This window comes from Bos indicus x Bos taurus, chromosome 29 (genome assembly GCF_003369695.1).
Source record: "Bos indicus x Bos taurus breed Angus x Brahman F1 hybrid chromosome 29, Bos_hybrid_MaternalHap_v2.0, whole genome shotgun sequence".
In the NCBI taxonomy this organism is placed as follows: domain Eukaryota; kingdom Metazoa; phylum Chordata; class Mammalia; order Artiodactyla; family Bovidae; genus Bos; species Bos indicus x Bos taurus.
Genome location: NC_040104.1, coordinates 40,649,857 through 40,669,706, shown reverse-complemented (window position 1 = coordinate 40,669,706; position 19,850 = coordinate 40,649,857). Strand labels below are relative to the sequence as shown.

Here is a 19,850-nt window from a genome sequence, read left to right as displayed (position 1 = left end):
ATCCATTTATCTCTGAGGTTAGCCAGGTATTCTAAACAGGTAGGGCAAAAGATTACGTGGCTGACTGCTATTAGCTAAACTGTCAGACAAAACCACAGGGCCAGGATTAGAGGAAGAGGCAGACATGTCCCTAAAGCAGCTTCTGTATTTTGTGAGAGACAGAAAGGAAAATACCATATCGATGGAGAGACTTGTTTTTATTTTTCTAGTGGCTGTCTCATTGAAACTGAGAGTTTTTTGGCTTGAGGCCTAGAAGTTTACTTTAAAGTAAATACAGATGCCCTAATATATGTAGAATTCCAATGATTAAAAAAAAAAAAACATGGATAGCACAGGGAAATAAATGGATAATGGAGATAAGAAGTTCTTATTAAAGTTACTGCAAGGGGTATTTCTTCTTTAGTTGGGAAGTAGAAGTACATTGATGACCTCTAAAGGCAGAAACTTGACCATGAATTAGCTGTGAAATTAAAGCCTCAGGAAAGGGGAGTCACAAGATGTAGATTATGAGGAGGCTTAGAAAAGGCAAGAACATATTCCTTTTGCAATTTTAACTTCTCCCTGGACATTGCTCCAGTCCGTTTTCAGAACCAGACTCTGAGACCTTCCTGAAGAGCCATTCTCCCTTCTTCAGAATGAACTTGTTAGGAATTCTGCCAGCCCTCACCTTCTTTCTGCTTTCAAAATATCTCTTCCTGCCTTGACTTCTTTGTTTAAAATACTGTAGGTATTTCATCTTGGCTTACCTTTCTCATTTACCAATTTACCATCAGATTATTCAGTATCATGCTTCATACTGTTTACCTTGGGACCTGAAAGCTCAAAGAGTATTTTGCTTCTGCATCTTTAGTTCTGTGCCTGAAACTGAGGACATCTGCTACTCTCCAGGACAAAATTAGCTGGACCCAAGGGCTTTCTCCTGTGCCTAGAGATGGAAACAATAATACTCCAAAGTCCTTCACGTCAATTAAACTAAAATCTGTGAAGAGTAAAACCTCTGATAAAATGAGAATTAAAGTTTCTTACCACGGTAAAATATGTTTGATTAAAAAAAAAATCTTTTACTTGTCTACTGATAAAGAAAAAAATAGAAAGATTCTTACATTCCAGTCAAATAATACATCACCTAAGCTTCAAATATTCATTAAGTATTGCTCTTTCTCTTTCATTCTTATTTGCCATATATTTATCCTTTAAGTAAAATATTTCAAATGGTTTTCCCTTAGACATTTAGAAACTGAAGCTCAGAGGAGATTAAATGATTCTTCCAAGGTCAAGCAGTTATGAGTCTGTGTGGAGTTCACTGGAGGATTTCTTACTCTACTATGACTCCCTAAAAGGCTGAGTCTCCAGTTGCCACAGGATTTGAGGACTGTAACAACGAAAATCAGGCTTCCCTGGTGGCTCAGTGGTAAAGAGTCCACCTGCAGTGCAGGAGAATCAGGAGATGGAGGTTTGATCCCTGGGTCAGAAAGATCCCCTGGAGAAGGAAATGGCAGTCCACTCCAGTATTCTTGCCTGGAAAATCCCATGGACAGAGGAGCCTGGTGGGCTACAGTTCATGGGGTCGTAAGAGTAGGACACAACTTAGCAAGTAAACCACCGTCGAACCACAAAATCAAGCAATGATGTTGTCAATTGGTAGAGGTGATCTCAGTTTTATAAAATTATTTTCTACTCTTTAACTTTTCCCCAGTGCTGGTATGAATTTTTTTTTCTAGGATATACTGTTTGAAACGTAATAAGGAGCACATAGCAGCTTGTATTTCCTGGGGGATGTCTCTGACTAAGGAGAATCAGAGTCTTCAAGTGAAATCTTTTAATGAGAAACTTGCCTCCCTCCATTGAAAATACTAAAATTTAACAGACCTGGATTTCTTTGCAGTAATGAAATAGATAACCTCAATTGTTTATTTTATAATTTTCTTCACAACCCAGTTAGTGTTTATCTGCTGGGAGATTTGTACACTGAAACACACATAAATAGTATTGTTTTTGTTGCTTTTGCATTTTGCAAGATCAAGCATGATTTGCTTTCCATTTGGCATGCAATGTATGAAATTCAGAAAGCTTTCTTTTCTCAGTTATTAGCATATTTGATAGGGCATGTGATGCCAGATGCTCTTAAGGCATTAGAGATGGCCTTGTGAGGAAATTGATCCTGAGTAGGCTGTTGAGGCATCACCCATCACTCTCTGAATTAAAAGTAAGCAGGGGTTGCCTCCTTCTGACTGTTTCACTGTGTGGTCTTCATCCAGTTTTTTCTTTTATCTTTGCTGTTTCTAAACTTATTTTTAAGGTACACATCCATGTAGGTGGTTAAAATTAGAAATAAAGTGAAAGTCACTCAGTCGTGTCTGACTCTTTGCGACCCCATGGACTATACAGTCCATGGAATTCTCCAGGCTAGAATACTGGAGGGGGTAGCCTTCCCTTCTCCAGGAGATATTCCCAACCCAGGGATTGAACCCAGGTCTCTCACATTGCAGGCAGATTCTTTACCAGCTGAGCCACAAGGGAAGGCCAAAATTAGAAATGGTGGAGTATAATTTCTTTTAATCACTTAAATGGATAGCTAATAATATTGCCTCTGATGAAATGAATATTATAATTTCATGCCTCTTAGATAAAACATGTTTGAAGTTCTGAATAGTCTTGCTTTTAGTTATTTAATGATAAAGAACAAAGTAGAAAGATTGTAATACTCTAATGAAATAATATATAACCTGAGCATCAAGCAGAAAATCATTGAGAATCGCTTTAAGATTATGTTATTATTTGGCAAATATTCATTTTTCAAATTAGAGATTTCAAGTGGTTTTCTTTTTTTAGAATTCATTATTTGAAAGATACAATATTGGTTTTGTGAAAATTATGTATAATGCTTCTCTCTACATAGTTAAGGAAAACACTCAACAAACTGCATAAAACATGGCAGGGAAACAAATAGAAAATGTTTGGGTGAAAATGAATGATGAACGGAAAAGTTTGAAAGGAAATAGTCTGGAAGATTCTTCTGTGAACTCTCCTGCATTATTACTGTTGGAACAACAATGAATGAACACTGGGAAGAAAGTTAGGCACTATTTCAACATTGATAATGCTTGAGAGCATTTTCTAAAATGATAGGAATTGCCCTAATCACATTTTCTTTTCAGAAATATGTATAGCTTCAAGAAAGTTTGCTTCAAGTATTTCTCGGAAGTCAAAATATAAAGAGAGACACCAATTCTAAATTATTTTAGTGAAATAAGAGTTGGTTGGTGAAGGAAAAGGAGGAATAGTATTCAGTTGGTAGAGAAGTGTGGCTACTAGTTTATTTCTTTGTGACCACAGGTTTAATATGATGACTAAAAGATTAAAGATTGTTTATATTTAACTGAGATGTATGGTACAGTTCCTGGACTATAATGGAAAACAAAAGGCATACTTAAGAAGACTCTAACAAAATCAAGGAAGCAGGAAAAAGAAAGGATAAGAAAACAAATATAAAAAATATAAAAAAAGATAAAGGCATCATGTATGTTGCCAAAATTAATGTGAGTGGGTTGAGTTAGTACCTTATGGAAGGAAGGATAAGCTCTAAGATTTGTCTAGAAAATAAAATTCATCTATACATTTTGGAGAAGGCAATGGCACCCCACTCCAGAACTCTTGCCTCGAAAACCCCATGGATGGAGGAGCCTGGTAGGCTGCAGTCCATGGGGTCGCTAGAGTCAGACACTACTGAGCAACTTCATTTTCACTTTTCACTTTTCACTTTCATGCATTGGAGAAGGAAATGGCAACCCACTCCAGTGTTCTTGCCTGGAGAATCCCAAGGACGGTGGAGCCTGGTGGGCTGCCGTCTGTGGGGTCACACAGAGTCGGACACGACTGAAGTGACTTAGCATATACATTGCTTACAAACAAACTTATCTTAAAAAAAATGACATAGTATTTCCTCCCTAACAAAAGTGTAGGCAGGTAACATATCAGGTAATAGCAAACTAAAAGCAATATTACTGTCTGATCAGTTTGATTTCAAGGCCAAAGGAAAATAGCATAACAAATAAAACAAAATAATACAAAGCCCCAAACAAATATACAGACGAAGTGCCTTAATTATTGGAAAATGAAATAACAAATAACACTTTAAAAAATAGCCGTTATATATAAAAATGAAAGAGAAACAAATCTGAAATTATAGATTACCCAGAAATCTTAAAGGATAACACTTTACGTAGGAACTTATGGTATAGCTAAAGCTGCTCTCAGAGAAAATTGTGAACACAAATGGTTTTACTCTTAAAAAATAAAAATTGAAAATGAAGCCAAACTTAAACCAAAAAGGAAAAGAAATAATAATGAATAAAAATGAAATATGAGAAAAATTAGTATATATCAGTGTAAGGTGAAATCAATATGAGAAAATAAATGAAACCAAGTAAATAACCAGTAACATAAACAGTAGTAAAACTGGTAAATATGTTGGAAAATACATAAAATATAAAGGTACTAGCCAATCATTAAGAAAGCAAAAAACACAGTATTAAGAACAAGAAAGATGAAACAACTACACACTCAAGTACGTTTAAAAAGTTAAAAAGGGACCATTCTTGATTTTTTAAAATGTGATGTATAATAGTATTAAAGGAGACTTTTTCACTGTGATGAAGACCAGTTATTTAACACAACAGCAAATAGTAGATTTAGCTGTAAAACTTTTAGAGCCCTAGCAGTAAAATCAGAAAAAATTAAACTGACCACTTCTACTATTAGTCATCATTGCTTTGATGATTTCAATTCATGCAGTAAGACATCATAATGGCATAAGAGTATAACTTTTAAATATTAGGAAACAGCATTATCAGTAGCGTCTGCCTGGAATGCGGGAGACCTGGGTTCGATCCCTGGGTCGGGAAGATCCCCTGGAGAAGGAAATGGCAACCCACTCCAGTATTCTTGCCTGGAGAATCCCTTGGATGGGAGAGCCTGGTAGGCTACAGTCCATGGGGTCGCAAAGAGTCGGACATGACTGAGTGACTTCACTTTCACTTTTCACTTTAGCATTATCAGCAGGTGACACCACAGAATACTAGAAATTCCAAGAAAGGCAAAGGAATACACTATGAAACAAATGAGTTAGCTAGACAAAAGAGTCACTAGTGAGTCGAAACATAACATAAAAACAAACTAAAACAATAAAAATTGAATATCCTTTTTTTTGTCTATTTTATTTTATTTCTTTTTAAATTTTATTTTAAAACTTTACATAATTGTATTATTTTTGCCAAATATCAAAATGAATCCGCCACAGGTATACATGTGTTCCCCATCCTGAACCCTCCTCCCTCCTCCCTCCCCATACCATCCCTCTGGGTCGTCTCAGTACACTAGCCCCAAGCATCCAGTATTGTGCATCACATACCTATGCAATAAAATAAATAAGCAAACAAAAATACCCTTTCACCTCCCTGATCCACAAGTAAGTGAACCTTTAAAAAGCATCAAATGAAAAGATAAGCATAGACCTACAGTCCAGTGCCTCACATATTGCAGGAGCCTCACAAATGTTGGTAACTTGACTCTCCTTTGTGATATTTTCTAGACCTGGCTCCTGAATCTCATATTTAGACAATTATATTTTGTGTAGGTCTCTTAACAGTTTTAACAAACTTTTTTTCATCTTGCAATCTAAATTTCTGTTGGAGGTTAGAGCACTCCTTTCTGTGTTTCTGTCTTGTAATTGCTAATGAAGAAATGTGAATGCATGGTAAGCCCTGCATTGTTTACCTGCAATATTGAATGGGCACAGATTTATCAATCTTCAGCACATCTGCCACAGACATCATAAGGGTTCTGACTTTAACCATGTCCCTTCACAGCAGATGTTTCTCCAATGTCGAATGGACCCCCAAATCATCTTGGACCTGTTAAAAATATTAGTGATAACCTGGTGAATTTCAGTGATCTTTTCCTAGTAGATATTTATTTCCCAACAAATTGAAACTTGAACTAATTGCTTTGTACTTTCATGTGCTACCCCTGCCCTTAACTCTGATAATTGTAAGACCTTTTAGCTAATACTAAAGTATTTGCTGTCCCTGTTAGAGTAGTAAATATTAATAACTTTTGATTAAGTTTACTGCTTCTGGATGAAGAAAAATGAATATATGCAAATAATTCAATACTCTGACATTAATAGTTTTCATCTATTAACATTATTTTCAAGGTTTGTATATATCATACTGCTGCTACTGCTGCTGTCGCTTCAGTCATGTCTGACTCTGTGCGACCCCATAGACAGCAGCCCACCAGGCTTCCCCATCCCTGGGATTCTCCAGGCAAGAACAGTGGAGTGGGTTGCCATTTCCTTCTCCAATGCATGAAAGGGAAAAGAGAAAGTGAAGTCACTCAGTCGTGTCCAACCCTTCGCGACCCCACGGATTGCAGCCTACCAGGCTCCTCCGTCCATGGGATTCTCCAGGCAAGAGTACTGGAGTGGGGTGCCATCGCCTTCTCCATGTATATATCATATGTGTCTTCAAATTCTATGCAGTTTTATGTCCCAGTTCTTCACTAGATATAGTCTTGGCAAAAAAATAAATAAATAAATAAAATTTACATGATCATACTAGATTTGCTGTTCTCTAACTTTAGACCTCTTTTAAAGTCATTAGTCCTATGCTTTCTTTTAGTTGTAGCTACCTATTATTTTATATGGACAAGCTGCAGTTTATTCAGACATTTCTCCATTAGTGAGCACATATTATTCATAATGCTTTGCTGTTGGGAACAATATCATATTGAACATAGAATTACAGCTCTGTGCTTATAGGAAAATATTTCATAAAGCATATTCCTAGGAATGAAACTGCAAGGTCAGTGTACTTGTTTTCAAATATTAAAAGATATTATCAGATTGTCCTTCAATAAGACTTTAAAGCTGTATGAAAGTTTTCATTTTTACACATTTCTTAGAATGCTAGATGCAACTAATGTTTTTAAATTTTTTATTAAGAAAATAGTACTATAGTATTTTAATTCACATATCTTGCTATAATTGTGCTTGGGAGCCATAATTTCTTTATTACAGAATTTCTGTTCATATCTTTTGTCTATTTTTCTAGAGTTTTCTTTTCTAACTTGCCCTGTTCTTGGTATTAGGACTCTTACTATTTTGAACTACTGTAAGTTTGAGAAGTAGCTTCTTTCAGTTTGTTATTTGTAGTTTGACCTGATTTTTACTGCCTTTTACTTTAAACTCAGAAAAATTTAACTTTTATGTAGTCAAATGTGTACATTTTAATTTTTCTTTTCGCTTCTGGATTCTAATTATGTTTAAGACAGTCTTCTATGCCACCAAGGTTATAAAAATATCTTCAGGCATTTATTTCAAAATCTTTATTGTCTTATTATTTACATTTAGATCACTAAATCATCCTAAATTTCTTTTTGAATTAAGTGTCAAGTATCTTATTTTGTCTATAGCAAATAGATAGCTATGTGTGTTTAAAACTTTTATTGGGTAAATCATCTTTTCACAGTCCAGGGTGGAATTCACATCAAATCATATGTTGAATCCCGACCTACATTTGGAACTATTTCTAAATTTTGTTCTATGGATATACTTTTGTTCCATACTAGTTAAGCAAGGTAGCTTTTGAGTAAGATTAATATTGAAATGTAAAAAACCCTCTTCTTTATCTACTTTTACAGAAGTCCTCTGCAGTTACCAGTTATTCTTATGAATTTCAGAATGATTTTGTCAAGTATTTTTGCAATTCTAATTAGAGTTGAATTAGCTTTATGTTTTAAATTGGTAATGAAGGACATTTTAATTGTGTTAAGTAATATTATATAAGAATATGTTATGTCTCTACATATTTTGTGTCTTTCAATAAAGTTATAGTTTTCCTCATTTAGGGGAACTAAATTTCCTAAATTATTATTTTGTATCAAAGTGGTCTGGCCTTAGTTACAACCATTAGCATTTAATCATACATGAAGCTTTATTAGACTTTTGTGATTCTAACATTTCACTGAGGAAAGCTAAACTCCAAAAACATTTTTTTATGATAACTGTTCTAGTCAGGGCCTGAGGCCAGATGTCAACAGTATTATGTGTGCAGAATTGAAGCATCAATGGGAAGAAATTTCTTATTGTCCTCTGTATTAAATGAATTTGCCAATACTCCTTGTATACTTAAATATACAAAAGATGTGGTATTGTCATGGTATAGTGGGTGTATGTGTGTGTGTTCTGTACACAGTGGAAAATCCGTCAACAGTTACAGAATGCATTTACTTTTAAAATGTTTCTCAATGGTTGTTAATTCACAACTAAATATGGACTTAATTTAGGACCGAATAATTAAAAGTTGCTTGCATGTGAGTACTGTGGTGGTTTTCAAAGTAATGACTTAATGAAATTGAGTAAACATTATTATTATTTTTTAATCCGTGGTATATTTTGCTGTTTAATTTTTCTTATTTCTCTAGTTTCTGGTGTATAATTTGTTTTGACAGAATGATCTTGACCCATGGAAAGAGTATCTCCAGATCCTTCTGCAGACGTTTTGAGAGACCTGAATTTATGACAATATGTTAAGGAATCCTAAAACAAAACTTAGAATGAAATGTTTGCAGAAAAGTCAGAGTTCCAAAGACAGTAAGTTCAGGAAACTTAAGCTAATGTATAGAGTGTGTAACAACAGAAATAGAGAGGGAAGAAAATTACTTATAAAGCTCTTAGATGATTTTATTTTACTACAAGTGACTCTTTCTGCATGTTAAAGGCAGATGGTGGATGCATAGACAAGATGCAGTGAGGAGTCAAGGCAATTATTCATTTTCTTTGGGCTCAGGAATACACTATGGAAGGAAAATTTTGCTTTGGGGGCCTACATTATGTAAATTCCTTGTCTTTGCTGATTGAATTAAGAGGGAAAAATTAGATAGTTTTCTACTTGGCTTGTGTTTTAATTTTTACTGTAGCGCAAATAAAATAGAAAAACCATAGTTTCAGTGTCATTTACCTTGAGGTTGTTTTGCAAAGGCTGTAATATTTAAATTGTTTTACATAAATAAAATTGTTTCTGATTCATTTCCCATGCTGTACTAGTTCCTGGTTCTTTAGTTGCTTGATCTAGATTCTTAAAGTCCGGCAGACCTTCATCTCTGTAACCTTGTATCTCATTTTATAAATGGTGTAATATTGTCTACTTTTCAATAACTTTGTCATAAATTATCATATTTGATCTCCCCCAAAACTTAATGAAATCAGTGAGACCAATTTGATTAGTGACAGCTTTCAGAAGAAGCCAAGATGTGGCGAGTTCAGAACCTTAGACCAGTGCATTCTGTTTTCACTTCAAATGCTGATTATTTCTCAGATATCTCAATTTAATGAAAACATTAATCAGGCCTTCACCTGTTTACCAATCTAAACTCCATAAACTTCAAGTCTATCTTTGTAAAATGGGCATGATACTCCTTAACAGAAAGGTTTAGAGAGGATGTCAAAAATTATAAAGTGATAAAGTGTCCAGCTTCCCTGGTGGCTCAGATGGTAAAGGGTCTGCCTGCAATGCGGGAGACCTGGGTTCGATCCCTGGGTCGGGAAGACCCCCTGGAGAAGGAAATGGCAATCCACTCCAGCACTCTTGCCTGGAAAATCCCATGGACGGAGGAGCCTGATACAGTCCATGGGGTCACAAAGAGTCGGACCTGACTGAACGACTTCACTTTCACTTTCTTTCACTTTCAAATTATCCAGCAATTTATGTTGATGCTCAATAAACTACTAGTATTATCAGTGTATCTCTGTTATAGATACAGAGTAGATGTATAGGTAGAGCATACATCTATCATATAGTTTTGTAATTGTTCATCTTTATACTCTTCCTCGAACTTTCAGACAGTGAGTTCTTTGAGGGTAGAAGACTGTTTGTGTCTGCATTTATTTTAAGCTCTGGATTTTTTATGTGCTATAAATATTTACTGTGTTAATGAATTTAAGCTGTGTATAATCCGAGAAGATGGGTAGGCATAGTTACCAGTTTTTGTTCTGTGGGGTTTTGCTTTACAGTTGACCCTTGAACAACAAAGATTTGAACAGCATGAATACACTTATATGTGAATTTTTTTCAATTGTTAATATTATAGCACTACCTGACCTGTGACTGGTTGAATCTGTGGACTCTGAAACAGAGATATGAGGAGCCCTAGATATGGACAGCCTGCATATGAGAGGTGCTGACTATAAATTATACATGGATTTGCAGCTGTGAGGGGGCAGCATCTCCAATCCCCTTTTTGCTCTGTGTGGAGGGTCTGTACCCCTAATCCTCTTTTTATTCAAAGGTCAATGGTATTTTATTTTGGCACTTTGCAATTATGCTACAAAACAACTTGTTTTTGCCCCTGATGAACTCCATTACACAAGTTTTAAGCTAGTTATTATTATTTTGGCCTGAAATAAGAGAATATCAGAAGTTGGAAATTTAATTTTATATCTTACTTTTTCACCTAATGTAGCTGTGACAGTAATATACTGCACAAAAACTATATATATATATATATATATATATATATATATATAGTCGCTAAGTCATGTCCATCTATTTGTGACCCCATGGACTGCAGCATGCCAGGCCTCCCTGTCCCTCACCATCTCCTGGAATTTACCCAAGTTCATGTTCATTGAATTGGTGATGCCATCCAACCATCTCATCCTCTGTTGTCCCCTTCTCCTTTTGCCCTCAGTCTTTCCCAGCATCAGGGTTTTTTCCAGTGAGTTGGCTTTTCACATCAGATGGCTAAAGTTTTGGAGCTTCAGCTTCAGCATTAGTCCTTCCAATGAGTACTCAGGGTTGATTTCCCTTAGGATTGACTGGTTTGATCTCTTTGCAGTCCATGGGACTCTCAGGAGTCTTCTCCAGCACCACAATTTGAAAGCATCAATTTTTTGGTGTTCAACCTTCATTTTCTGTGTATATATGTTTCATATATATATGATCCAGTCTTAATGGTTTTCTATTTGTCTCATTCTAAGATTTATGAACTTAAAAGGACAACACTCTTGTTTTCAGATCTCGTAGGTTTATATGAGACCTTCCTGTTTACTAATAAAAATGAGAAAAAAATATTCCTGACTTTTTTTGTATCAAATTTATTTACCTCAAGTTCTTTATTTTCTCATAAATTAGATGCCTGTGTATTTATTTAATGACAATTACATAATTGTCTAAAAGCACTACATTATGAACCCTTATAGGTCTTGTAAATCAGGTAAGATTCTACTCGCCCCACCCCTGGCCCAGAGGATATGTTATTGAAGTAATGAATGTTGCCAATACTTGCAATTCAGTGGAAGATTAATAATAAAGTAAACAGCCTGTTCTGAGCCTGGTTGTTATGGAGTGATTAAAATATTGATTGGAATAGAAAAGTAAATCTTTCATATTTTAACTTGTTTAGATACATATTAAGCATTAATCAGAGATAGTATTAATAGTGAGGATGAAGAGGGCATGACAGCAGTGATGACAGTAACATAAGCAATACTTTTCAAAACATTTCTATTTATTTTGGATAGTTTAAGTTCCCATATATAGATGGATGAAATGTGGTTTACAGCAGTTAGGGAATTTAAGATTATGTAACTATTGCACCGTCTTGTCTGCATTCAAACACAAGTCTTTAATCTGGTGACAAAATGCCTACTTTACACTTGTTGTTTATATTTATGGGGACAGTAACATGTACACAATTCTCTTATAGTTTTACATATCATTTTTTGTGTTTATGGTTATATTCTTTTCCTTAGTGCTGAAACGTATGATCTCTTTTTTTTTTTTTCTTGATTACATTTGCCATACATTTATCAATTTTATTATCTAGTCCAAGAACCAAGTGCTTTATTTCTTTATCGGTTTTCTATGTTCCCATTAGTTTCTGATTTTCTTTTTGGGATTTTCTTCTTTTCCTTTTATTTTTATTTTGAGTGCCTTTTTCTTAACATCTTAATATAAATACATCTTATTTTCTTTTTAAAAAAATAATCATTTAAGCCTATTAACTTATCTCTGACTATGTTTAAAAGAACTCCATAAAAGTCATACATTATATTCCCATTTTTATGGTTTTTCTAAATGGCCTGGAATAATAATTTTATTTCCTATAATATAATATTTTTCTTCCAGTTTTATTAAGATATAATTGACATACAGGGTTGTGTAAGTTTAAGGTGTATAGCACATTGATTTGACTTACATCCATCATGAAATGATTACCACAGTAAGTTTGGTGGCCATCCATCATGTAGTATAGATGCAAAATTAAAGAACTAGAAAAAATATCTGTGATGAGAACTTTTAGGATTTATTTTCTTGATAACTGTCACATATAACACACAGCAGTGTTAATTATATTTATCACTTTGTACTTTGCCTCCCTAGTACTTACTTATTTTACGAAGTTTGTACTTTCTGACTGCCTTTGTCCAATTTCCCATACACCGCACTCCCCACCTCTGTCAGCCATAAATCTGGTCTCTTTTTCTAAGAGTTATTTGGTTGGCTTGTGAAGTAGCATTGATCTACGATACAATGATAGTTCCTGGGTATGCAACATGATGATTTATTTCTATGCATTATAAAATAATCATGGTGATAAATCTAGTTACCTTCTGTCATCATACAAAGTTACAATTTTTAATAATGTTTCAATTTTTTTCTTCATTTTGAAAAGGCCACCCTTGTTTAATTTTATTCCTATGCATTAGTTCTTAATTTTCACTTTTAAATTACTGTGCGTGCATGGTAAGTTGCTTCAGTCATGTTCAACTTTTTTGCAACCCTGTGGACTACTGTAGTCATCCAGGCTCCTCTGTCCAAGGGGTTCTATGGGGTGGGTTGCCATGCCCTCCTCCAAGGAATCTTCCTGACCCAGGGATTAAACCCATGTCTCCTTATGTGCTGGCAGGTTGGTTCTTTACCACTGGTACTACCTGGGAAGTCCTGCAATCAGAGAATATTGCCTTTATGAGTTTTACATTTTAAAGTAACTGATTTTTGTGGTCTAATAAGTAATAAACTTTAGTAGAGTTCAATTAATATGTTAAAGAAGGGATGTTTTCTGTGGGATAAAAAATTTATTTTTGTTTATTAAATCTGTCTTATTGATTGTATTGTTACAATTCTTTAACTCTTAAGTTTACTTGCTTGGATCAACAGAGCATAATGATGCATGTTAAAGTATCCCAATAAAATTACGATTTTGAGAATGAAAGACTGGAAGGCAGAGGTATGGAAAGGGTATAAATCTGATCTACTCTTAAAGAATTTTCCTCTGCGAGATTGGTGATTTCCTTAGAGGCACAGACTCACATATCTTTGGTATAGATACAGAGTAGAAGTTGAAATATGTGTCTTTCCACCAGATTTTTTAATCTGATTTTGTTCTGTTTTAGAAGTCAAAGCATATGTCAATAGAGATACTTACTCAATCTATTCTCACCATTTAGAAACTATAAAGAGAATATTTTCCTCTTACCTAGATGTAAATTATTGGTTGATATGTCAGTGCTTTTGTATATTTATGTGTCCTTTTTTGTTTTTATGGCCACTTTAATAGAAAATTTCTGTGTGCATATCCTGTACCAATCAACATCATGAGAAATAGAAATTTTGTTTAATCATCTCAATTTCCTACTGACTATTCACCTTCTTACTCTAAAAGAAAGCACATACTGTTTCTTCATTATGTCTTCTCTCATTTCAACTGGAGAAATATGGGAATCACATATGAAATAAGTGTGCATGTATTATTGGTATAGAGATTTAATTTTTATGAACGTATCCTAGACCAAATGTCATTATGAGGAGTGAACATTTTGATAAATTATCTAGATCCTTGGAAGGGTATTTCACATCCCTGCCAAATACATGTATGGCATTAATCTATGGGAGTGTCAATTTTTAAAGAGAAACAAGGCTTTTTGTTCCTTATATGTCGTTATTCTGGAGAAGGGGGTGGCACCCCACTCCGGTACTCTTGCCTGGAGAATCCCAGGGATGGGGGAGCCTGGTGGGCTGCCATCTATGGGGTCGCACAGAGTCGGCCACAACTGAAGCAACTTAGCAGCAGCAGCAGCAGCAGCATGTCGTTATTCTTCATTCCAGGAGATGATGGAAAAGAAATCTTGTTCTCCAAGATGTCCTAGACTTCCTTTGGTCAGTTTTTTTCTTTTTATTTTTTATTAGTTAATTGATAACTCAGAAGAGAGAGAAGGAAGAGTGGTCAAGGGGGACGTATTCTGCAAGAGCAAGTGTTTGTTTGCATCCTATATGGTCAGGATGGAGATTGTATATTGACAGATATCTAGGCTAGATATTCTTGTCTTATTTTCTGCAGTATTTTGTTGCAGTTACTTGACTACTTTTTCCCCAATTGGAATAGTATTATTAACTCCTTACCTGAGAGGCAATAAAATGCAGTAAAGAGTAATTCTGGTTTGTGACATAGGTGTGGATGCCTGTAGAGATGACCCTGATACGCACTCTTTGTTAAGAATATTAGGTTTACAGAATTTTAAGGGGAAATACCTAAAGATGGGTTATTAAAGTTGATTTTTTTAAGCTTGACATGTAGAAGGTCATCATTAATATCGTGTGATTAATTTCAAAAAGGGAGTATGGGCAAAAGTCAGATTACATGGCAAAGGGACAAGTGAAAAATGTAAAGGAAGAGAATATGCCATTCTTCCTGAGTGTTCTTTGTTTCTTTAGAAAGGGAGGAGAGAAACTGGTATATGCCTGCAGAGTGTTTGTGGCTCAGCTGGTAAAGAATCTGCCCGCAATGCGGGAGACCTGGATTCAATCCCTGGGTTGGGAAGATCCCCTGGAGAAGGGAGATGCTACCCACTCTAGTATTCTGGCCTGGAGAATTCCATGGAGATGCTACCCACTCTACTATTCTGGCCTGGAGAATTCCATGGACTGAATAGTCCATGAGTTGCAAAGAGTCAGGCACGACTGAGTGACTTTCACTTTCACTATAGAGACTTTGAGCTAATGCTCCCCTACCCCCAAACAAACACTTTAAGACTAGAAAAGAAATGGGCCATATTTTTAGGCTAAATAAAAAGATCCAGATAGGGGAAGATGTTGACTATGTAAATCAGAGGGCAGCAAACTTTCCATAAAGTGCTAGATAATAAATATTTTAGGCTTTGCAGGCCATATTGTCTCTGTAGAAACCACTCAAGTCTGTCATTATAAAATAAAAGCAGCCATAAATAATATGTAAAAAAAAATAGGCATGCTACTTTCAAAATTTTTATTTACAAAAACAGGCAGCAAGCCAGACTTGATTCATGGGTCATAGTTTGCCAGCCTCTAATACGAGAGGCAGAGGAGAAGAGAAGAGAATACGGAAGGGAGTATGATGAGGCTGACTGTGGCCATCCATTAGCTTTCCAGGTCTGAGTGTGGTGTGTGTGTGCAGAGAGAACACAGCTAATGGCCACAAGTTTTCTCAGCAAGGGAGAGGACTTTCTAGCATGTCAAAATGAGCGTGTATGGTGATTAAGGACTTGGGGGAAGATGGTAATTATTTAGAAACCTTTTTTTGTTTGTTTGTTTTGAGGGAAATGAGAGAGAAAGCTGATAAAGATAGTGCCCAACTGGTTATGAAAGCTAAGACTCTGTAGAGTTTACTATTAGCAGAATAGGGTGATTCCCTTTCCCACAAAACTTCAGCATCTGGGTGGAAAGAGCAGTTACATCAATGATCTGAGGGTTTGGGCTTTGCTGAGCAGATACATTTGAGCTAACATGAATCAGAGATATTTGTGAGACAATAGTTCAAATGAAAAGCCATTAGGTTCAAGCTGGATAAGAAGAAAAAGATCAAAAGGGACCTGTAAAGTGAGAGAAAGTGAAGAGATTAAGGCACTAGATATCTATCTTTGTGAGGCTGAAGAACAGAAGGTGAAAAAAGGAGTGAACTGTTAAGAGATTGAGGGGAAATATAGTACAATAACACCGTAAATGTTCAACACACAGTTTTTGATAGATTGCTGTCCTGAGTGAAGCTTACTGCCCGAGACTGATAATGAAATAAATGTCAAAGAAATAAATACTTACACAAGTTATATATTCCTAGCTTCTAGAATTTTGGCTATTAAGAATAGAAATCATTGACAATGTAATTATTATATGACGTAATCCTGAATTAATTTCAGTAAGAACAACATGGTAATTTAGCAATGATACTTACCTGTAGTTTTTTATTTTACCTATAGGTTTTTTTAAAACTTTTTTATTATTTAAAATTACTTTCTGAAATAAACTAGTTTTTAATCATAAATTTAATTGTTTCATTACAATGTACTTTTTCAGAGCTACTCAATTTGTATTTCTAGTTCATTTATTTCATAGAGTCAATAAAGTAATATTGTTATTCTATACTATTTCCATGAGATAAGTTACCATAAAGTGTGAAAAGAGTTTTGAATTTAAGATTATCCAGAGGTAAATTCATGGTATGGAGTTCCATTTAACATTTGGTCAAAACTGGGGAAAAATTCTTGACATAGAAGAAAAATAGCTAGTTATTTAGTATACCTCCTTAGTGTTTTCTGAATGCCAAGCTCTGCATTTTGAGCTTCATAATCTTACTTGGGAAAGTTTATTGCCAAAATTTGTAAATTATATTCTTTCCACCCTTTTATCAAGCGTGATAAATTATCTCACCACCCTATGAATTTAAGACAATGTCTTACGTATGTTTTGAGGTCAAGTAATTAATGCTCTAAACTATGAAAGGTGGCACTTGAAAACAGCTACTTGGCACAGCAAGTGGAGGTGGCTTAAAAAAATACCACAGTTTAGTTTCTCATTGAAATAAACACATTTTTATCAGAGTCTTTAAAAAAAAAAATTTAATTGAAGGATAATTGCTTTATAGAATTTTGTGGTTTAGATAGTTTTCTATAATTAAATATTAAATGTTGGAACAATATAAACTGTTAAATTTAATGACTACAAATAGGATAATGTATTTAGAAAATTAAATTTATCAAATTGTAAAATGGTATATGAATGTGGGTATTGTAAATAAGAATTTTCAGAGGTAAAATGGACCATGTCACAAAAGGACACACTTTTAAATATGCCAATCTGAAGAACAATGTCAATTTACACTTGATTTTGGCATTTACTCCTTTTGTAACTTTAACAAATAATCATTTCAGTCATTTTCAGCCTTATTGGTGATTTCCCTAAGCATTACCAATGTCCTCTGACACAATTTTGACTAGAGGCTAAAAATAATCAATTTTCAGAAAATAAAAGTTTTAACTGTCTTTAAGGAAGAAGATAGATAGCATTGTTCTGAATCCAGAAGAAAGGATTTACATACGATTGTGGGTGTGGATGGATATGTAGGTATGGAAGCAGGAAGTTGCCTTATAACTTCAAAGAGTGTAGTTTATCCTCTGAGAAATACAGAAGGCCTGAAATAGAACACTCAGGATCCCTTGTCAGTGATGGAGACCGCACTGAAGTTAGCAGGGGCAGGGGCTAAGTCTGGTGCAAATTTCTAATGAATTCTTAAATTCACTTGATTTTCATTCATTGGTTTTTCTCCAACAGCATAGAGTAGTCCTGACACAGAGGTAGAGAATGCTGATTATGGAATCAAGATAGGATTGGGTGCACCAACAGAGATATATGGAGCCAAGAGATCTTAGAGCTCAGGGTGAGGCTTTTGAGTATAAATCCTTTTACTTACTTATTTATCTCTTATGGGAATCTAAGCTGAAAAACCAAAGAAAGAAGCAAGTAAGTACTGCATTGTTGATGTCTGGGTAGGGATTTCTCCCTTTCACATGGGTAGAGTCACAAATATTGGGAAAAAGGACTCATGGACTCTCCAGAGTGTGCTGGAGAGAGGGATTGAATTAAGATATCACAGATGAAGCTATACATATTATTGTTATATTTTTTTTTACTTCCCCCTCTCCCCAATCCCCAAACTTTATTTAGATGTACCTGACATATAACATTGTCTAAGCTTAAGGAGTACAGTGCGTTTATTTCATACACTTATATATTGAAAAATTATTACTACTTTAACATTAGCTAACATCAACATAACCACACTAGTTACTGTTTCTCTTCTGTGGTGGGAACATTTAAGATTTACTCTCTTAGCAACTTTCAAGGATAAAATGCAATGTTGTTAATTATAATTGGCCTTACAGCCCCCAAACTTACTTATCTTCTGGGAGTTTATACATTTTGACTAACATATCCCTATTTCTCTCACTCTTCCAGTTCCTGACAACCACCATTCTACTCTGTTTTATGAACTTAGGTTTTAGATTCCATCAGATCAGATCAGATCAGTCACTCAGTCGTGTCCGACTCTTTGTGACCCCATGAATCGCAGCACGCCAGGCCTCCTTGTCCATCACCAACTCCCGGAGTTCACCCAGACTTACGTCCATCGAGTCAGTGATGCCATCCAGCCATCTCATCCTCTAAGCCCTTCTCCTTTTGCCCCCAATACCTCCCAGCATCAGAGTCTTTTCCAATGAGTCAACTCTTTGCATGAGGTGGCCAAAGTACTGGAGTTTCAGCTTTAGCATCATTCCTTCCAAAGAAATCCCAGGGCTGATCTCCTTCAGAATGGACTAGTTGGATGTCCTTGCAGTCCAAAGGACTCTCAAGAGTCTTCTCCAACACCATAGTTCAAAAGCATCATTCTTCAGTGCTCAGCCTTCTTCATAGTCCAACTCTCACATCCATACATGACCACAGGAAAAACCATAGCCTTGACTAAATGGGCGTTTGTTGGCAAAGTAACGTCTCTGCTTTTGAATATGCTATAAAGGTTGGTCATAACTTTCCTTCCAAGGAGTAAGCATCTTTTAATTTCATGGCTGCAGTCACCAACTGCGGTGATTTTGGAGCCCCAAAAAATAAAGTCTGACACTGTTTCCCCATCTATTTCCCATGAAGTGATGGGACCGAATGCCATTATCTTCGTTTTCTGAATGTTTAGCTTTAAGCCAACTTTTTCACTCTCCTCTTTCACTTTCATCAAGAGGCTTTTGAGTTCCTCTTCACTTTCTGCCATAAGGGTGGTGTCATCTGCATATCTGAGGTTATTGATAATTCTCCCGGCAATCTTGATTCCAGCTTGTGTTTCTTCCAGTCCAGCCTTTCTCATGATGTACTCTGCATATAAGTTAAATAAACAGGGTGACAATATACAGCCTTGACGAACTCCTTTTCCTATTTGGAACCAGTCTATTGTTCCATGTCCAGTTCTAACTGATGGTTCGTGACCTGCATACAGATTTCTCAAGAGGCAGATGAGGTGGTCTGGTATTCCCATCTCTTTCAGAATTTTCCACTGTTTATTGTGATCCACACAGTCAAAGGCTTTGGCATAGTAAATAAAGCAGAAATAGATGTTTTTCTGGAACTCTCTTGCTTTTTCCATGATCCAGTGGATGTTGGCAATTTGATCTTTGGTTCCTCTTCCTTTTCTAAAACCAGCTTGAACATCAGGAAGTTCACGGTTCACATATTGCTGAAGCCTGGCTTGGAGAATTTTGAGCATTACTTTACTAGCGTGTGAGATGAGTGCAATTGTGTGGTAGTTTGAGCATTCTTTGGCATTGCTTTTCTTTGGGATTGGAATGAAAACTGACCTTTTCCAGTCCTGTGGCCACTGCTGAGTTTTCCAAATTTGCTGGCATATTGAGTGCAGCACTTTCACAGCATCATCTTTCAGGATTTGGAATAGCTCAACTGGAATTCTATCACCTCCACTAGCTTTGTTCGTAGTGA

At 35.5% G+C, this 19,850-nt stretch overlaps 1 protein-coding gene across 8 annotated transcripts in view; it reads left to right on the top strand.

The window, feature by feature from the left end:
• DLG2 (discs large MAGUK scaffold protein 2) overlaps nucleotides 1–19,850 on the top strand; it is a 2,318,993-nt gene that overhangs the window by 579,985 nt on the left and 1,719,158 nt on the right. The window lies entirely within an intron of this gene.